General features: G+C 41.0%; 1 pseudogene; it reads left to right on the top strand.

Annotated features, from left to right (window-relative positions):
• The first annotated feature begins 2,808 nt into the window (after positions 1-2,808).
• LOC115677769 (cysteine-rich receptor-like protein kinase 19) lies at positions 2,809-5,667 on the top strand (annotated as a pseudogene).
• The last annotated feature ends 550 nt before the right edge of the window (positions 5,668-6,217 follow it).

The raw sequence follows: 6,217 nt of genomic DNA, 5'->3' as shown, positions 1-6,217 counted from the left end.
ACTTCGACGATGCACCGTTACACTTTGGGATTCCCCACCATATAGAGCGTACGCTGACCGTGCACCCCGTGGGGAACGGGGATAAGTACTATAGACACTATGCTTTAGTATGGGTAGATGTAGGCTTAGCTCACTTTGAGACTCACGAGTACCTAGCCTGGTGTTTCCGGGATCGTTTTGGAGTAGAGTTCGGTCCCATTAGGTCCGCCGACGTCCCGTTTGTGGGAGAGGGTCTGCTAGATATTCAATGTCCAGACGGTGATATAGTAGATGTTGATATGGAGGGCAATCCTGATTCTGAGGTTGAGTACGAGATTGTGGAAGAAGAGGAAGAGCACGAGGAGCTTGGTGGATTAGCTTTTGAGCCGGAGATAGTCGATCCAGCTCCAGAGCAGGTGGACGCAGAAGCCCCTGAGCCTATGGACGTAGACGAGTACGAAGAACAAGACCCTGAGCCAGAGATAGAGTTGGAGGCCATGAGTTCTGAGGAGGATCAAGAGCGACTCGAGAGTTTTTCGGAGTCGTCGGGTTCCGATCCTGACTGGGTACCGTAGGTTAGATATCAGCATAGGAGTGAGGGTCGACACTTTTTGACCGTACCCCTCCGGTAGTTAGTTTGACACCCCTAGGTCACCGATCCCTTTTTGTTCGTGGCCTTTTGATGTACCTTTTTGTTTATAGATGGATAATGTATATGGGGGTTTAATCAATCGTAATTTGTTTTCTCTTGCCACTCGTGGTTGCTTTTAAATTGTCTGGGTGTATATATATATATTATTTATACGTCGTTTCTGCATGTGGCGTGTTTTCTCTGATTTGGGTTTTTGGGTCGGTGCCGTAACCTGGGAGCGTCGCGCTACTATTTCGACCTATAAGCGGGATGCTCATGCTTCGTGGGGTACGGGGCGTGATATTTTTTCTTCCCGATTGCTTGATTTTTCCCCAACAATATTGATTATCACAAATAAAATCACAACTGACGCTCTAATGGTCCATGCGAGTAGAGATATCCACGCACCACGGCATGACAGCAGCAATCGAGATTCAAGTTCTCATGCATTTTTGTCTAAATTTTTTCTTGCTTGGCCAGTAAAGTCCTACGTAGTTTCCTAATGTTGATGTTCAAGTCTCCCTCCTCCGTTGTCAAAATATCGATGACACGCTTCTCTCTAAAACCGCAATCAAGATTCAAGTTCTATGCGTGTAGTCTCAATTTCTTCTTTCTTGGCTAGTAAATTCTTCCGACATAGTTTACTAGTATTAATGTTGAAGTGTCACATATTGCTTGTTGATGGAATTTAGACGTTTTTTGTACACATGTGATCTCCTTCTACTTATTAATTTAAGTGTTTTGAGTGGACATATTAAATTGAGGAAAAGGACAGTGCTATTGCTAGTAGGGCACTTACTTTAGAACGTGGTATTAATTAATATTAAGCCTTCATGTGGCTTGCGTGGAAATGATTTGATTGAAAGCGTATAGAACATCCTCGTTTGTGCCCCCTCCTTACCCCAAATTAATGAATTGCAGCTAAATTAGGTTTCAATCAAGAACCCTAGATCCCATTTTCGTTTGCAAATAAAACAGTGTAGGTTAATGAGAAGTTGCTTTTGAAATTTGCAATGGAGAGCAAGAACAGGAGAAGCAACTCACAAATGTCTCAAGAAAGTTGGGCTCTTGCCCAAGATGAAGGGTAATATTATTGTTACTCTAGGCTCAGAACTCCAATTAGAGAGCTCGGACGAGATTGGATCCAAGGAGAAGGTTCCATGGATGCCCCGGGTTTAGATAAGACTTCATTAGTGGATATTCCAAATGGATTGCTGTAAAATTTCAGTTCGAGTAGCGGGGGTGATCATAGAGCTACTTAGAGAAGAACATCAACCTCCACCTGTACTGACAGAGGAGTTGGACGATGTTGAATCAATGGAAGTAGGAATTCAAAGTTCTGAAATCTTTGATCAACCATTTAAAGAAGATAATTTCAACGACAAAAATGAAAGAAAAATCTATCTAATGCTACTAGTGCCGTTGTCTTGTTGTGCTTTGCCCTATTTTATACCCAAATATAATGTAAGTAATGGGAAGAAGCTATTGAGTCTGCCGTCAATACTGCAATGTTGTTTGTTTTTTTTCCTTCACTTTGCCACTTTGGACTTGAATCTCCTCAAAATACCAGTAATATGATGTTATTAAACTATTGCCACATAGAATTCTCGCTGGAGTTATGTCGATGGGGTAACTTAAGTGAGTTATTTTTTTCAAGTAGTGACACTTAGGTGATTGTATGAAAAATTGTGATCCTAAAGTGAGCATCATATTTAAGTGAGTTTCTTTTGAATTTCAAGGACGGGAATGAACTAGGTCATCCCATCGGACCGGAGAGAGTTTCCCTGGATTACATACGTGAAACCGGAGCTAACTACTGAAAAACGCCTCTTGGAATAAGCTATTGTGTAATTTGAATATTCCCAGCTAGTGACTTCTCATACTTTCAAATTTAATAATTTCAGTCTATGCTCTATGCGAAACAAGTAAATATAATCCCACCGTCCATCTTTCATAGCAGCGTTTCAAGTCATTGTATATGGCTATACCCAACAGAGAACGTCAAAGTTATCTATCTTGACTAGAAATTTGAAGAATAAAAATCACCAAAGAATTAAGATATCGGAGATCGTTAATCTTGAAACCCTACGATACACAAGGTTGACTAAACATTTTCCATTCTTTTTTTTCCCTTAAATCTTGATATTTCTCATTCTTCGCTATATATATCAAGATACATCGTACTGCTTGGTGCTGAAATGAAAGGGAAAGAACTGCCGCTTTCAGCCAAGACCCCTAAAGATAATATGGCAAAGCCATCTGCGATCCTCATTTTCATGCTTAGCTTTCTCACCCTCGAAACCGATTCGATCATTACAATCAGCAGGCATTACTGCTCGAATTCAAGCACTTTCACTCCAAAAAGCACCTACGAGGCCAACCTCAACCTTCTCCTTCACTCCCTCTCTTCTCGCGCTGAATTGAGCGGCGGATATTTCAATGAGAGTGAAGGGAAGTCAAGCGATGCCAACGCTGTGTATGGCAGCTTTCTATGCAGGGGAGACGTCACCGAGGATGTTTGTATAGAATGTGTGACAAATGCTAGTGCCAGGATCAAAGAGATCTGTCCTATGGCCAAAGTGTCCATCCTCTGGTTCGACAAGTGCATGTTACGGTATTCCGACCGTAACTTCTTTTCAGCCACGGACAAGGCACCTCTTCTGTATGAGTATAATGGGGAGAATGTGAAAGAGCCTGCGGAGTTCATGAAGCTATTGAGCAAAACAACGGACCAGTTGATTACCTCCGCGGCTGAACGACCAGATAAGAAGTATGCTTACAAAGAGGCCTTCTTCAAACCAAGGGGCACTACTCTATATACGTTTGTCCAGTGCAGGCCTGATATCTTGGCGGCTAGCTGCGACGATTGTCTGCAGAATGCAACTTCAAGTCTCCTGACCATCCAAACCGGGAAAGTTGGGGGCAGAATCTTGCTTCCGAGTTGCTTCGTCAGGTACGAGATGTACCCGTTTTACGAACACTTCTCGAAAGGTACGTTTTATTTTTTACTAGTTATAACGTGCTTTCTTTACTGTTTTGACCACGTTGCATGGCACGTAGAATGTTTAGCCTGTACCATGTAGTTAGTAGATGCTAAAAGGTGATTGCACTATACTAATGAAGCCTTCAACTAATTATGTTACAGTCGAAAAGAAAAGGCATTCTTCATCAAGATTAGTTGTCGGGCTCACTTCTGCAACTTCAGCGGTCGTGCTACTTAGCGTCGTGCTCTTTACCCTTAAAAGAGAACGTAACAAGAGAAACCATATCAAAGACGTTCCAATTGGTGAGAAATATCGTAGATCTACACTGCTTGCATTAGTCTTTTCATTTACAGTATATTCGTATTGAAAAGTTGATGGCCTTCTGCTACTCAGTGGGGATTGAAATTCCGCCACTACATACCCCGCAATTTGATTTGTGCGCAATTGAAGTCGCCACAGATCACTTCTCAGATCACAACATATTGGGTCAAGGTGGGTTCGTTCCTGTTTACAGGGTAAGAAGCTTTCACATCTACCTAGAGACTCAATCTCTATTCATCTACCTGGAGACTCAGTTCATATTCTGTCTTTTGTAGGGTACTTTTCCATGTGGAAGCAAAATTGCAGCAAAAAGGTTGTCTGGAAGCTCAAAACAAGGCTTGCGGGAATTCAAAAACGAAGTCGAATTGATAGCCAAGCTTCAGCACAGAAACCTAGTGAAGCTATTAGGATTTTCCATGGAAAGAGAAGAAATGATCCTAATCTACGAATACCTGCCCAATGGAAGCCTTGACCAGTTGCTCTTCGGTTTGCGCCTCGTCCTTCGTCTTCTTTACAATTGTTTCCATTCCACTCTGTTTAATTCTTTCCTTTCAATCCTAAGCACCATCTAAAAATGTGTCCGTGGTTTAAGCAAAAGTTTACTAGTTAGGTCTTGGGACATTCTTCACGCAAGTTAATGATGGTTTCCAAAGAAATTAAATGTGCCAATGACCACTTGTCAATTAGATTTAGATATGTAGTTGAGCTTCTTCTGAGTGAAACATTTACAAATTCTGGCCAACACAGACCCTCAGCAAAGCAGACAGTTGGATTGGTCGACCCGCCACAAGATCATGGTTGGGGTAGCGCGTGGTCTACATTACCTTCATGATGATTCTTGGCCCCGAATTATCCATCGAGACCTCAAAGCTAGCAACATTCTGCTCGATGATGATATGAACCCGAAAATCTCGGACTTCGGTATGGCTACAATTTTTGGTACTGAGCAGACTCACGGAAGTACGGACAGAATCATCGGAACTTTGTACGTTCAAATTCATATTACTTCCATTCATGGTAGAAGACCCACCAGATATTTTGCAATAATAATACTAACACATTCAGCCTTTAATTAGATTTTCTAATGCATAGAGTGTATTGTGCATTAACATCTTGATCTGTAAGCAAACTATGCTAATTCCCGAGAATCATGACGATGTCTTTCTCTTTGAACTGCTTTGTAGTGGCTACATGCCTCCTGAGTATGCAATATATGGACAATTTTCAGTAAAATCCGACGTGTTCAGCTTTGGTGTGCTAATGCTAGAGATCATAACTGGCAAGAAGAGTTGGTGTTCTTACTTATCAAATCGTGATGTAGGCCTTCTAGACTATGTGAGTAGAATTTAACTCTGCAATTTCATTCATTTTGGGTTAATTAATGACGGGAACAACAAATGTTCTAGGTTTGGCAACACTGGAGAACTGGGGCACTGTTGGAAATTGTGGATCCGATACTGAGTGAATCTTACTCTGCACACGAAGTGATCAGATGTATTCACATTGGCTTGCTCTGCGTTCAGAACAACGATGAAGCCCGACCTACCATGGAACAAGTTGTTTTTATGCTTAGTAGAGCGGATTTCGTTAGCCTCGCCATGCCCAAGCAACCTACATTCGACATCTCAAGTATGAAGCTAGAACAACAATCTCAAGACCTAAACTCGAATCAATCCAGCGAGAAGCTCAATGGCAGCAAGATAGCAATGTTCAGTGATGAGCAGCTGTCTTGCTGATGTAGCTCCTCGATAGAGAAAGAGAAAAGATCATGGTGCACACTCGAAATCAACTGATCAATGTCCAATTCTGGTGCCAAGAGGTCAAAACCAAGCATTATAAAAAGAATGCAAGCTCTCTTTTCCTAGGAACAAGATTTTAAGCTCCAAATTACAAGTTTGTGGAAGTCCATTATTCATGAGAGCAACTGGAACTATCTGTAGTAACTAATTGAAGAATAAATTAGAGAGCTCCCCCTCTTTAATTGAGAATGTTAGAGAAGCATATTTCTCTGAACACTTTAGTTTGCAATGGTTTATCTTCTTATATTCTTGTGACAATAGAAAGGATAGCTCTAGCAAAGACAAAATTCTAGTGTTCTGTACCAAAAAGGACTTATGTTTCCCGTACTAGTAACTTTTATTAAGATCTATTTAGTGTCAAGAACTGTTGAAAAAAAAAAACTAACCTTTAATTGCTTTTCTAGGTACCTTATTATAAATTTACTGACAATCCTAAAAATTTATCAGCTTTTTTTGACAGATTTGTACTAACACAGCAATTATTTTTTCTTAGATCACTTACA

The sequence above is a fragment of the Syzygium oleosum genome, unplaced genomic scaffold, assembly GCF_021117445.2.
Source record: "Syzygium oleosum isolate NSW1041296 unplaced genomic scaffold, Sole_v2.1 Sole_v2.29, whole genome shotgun sequence".
NCBI lineage: Eukaryota > Viridiplantae > Streptophyta > Magnoliopsida > Myrtales > Myrtaceae > Syzygium > Syzygium oleosum.
Note: the sequence above shows the minus strand (reverse complement) of the source record. Positions and strands in the feature narration are given on the sequence as shown.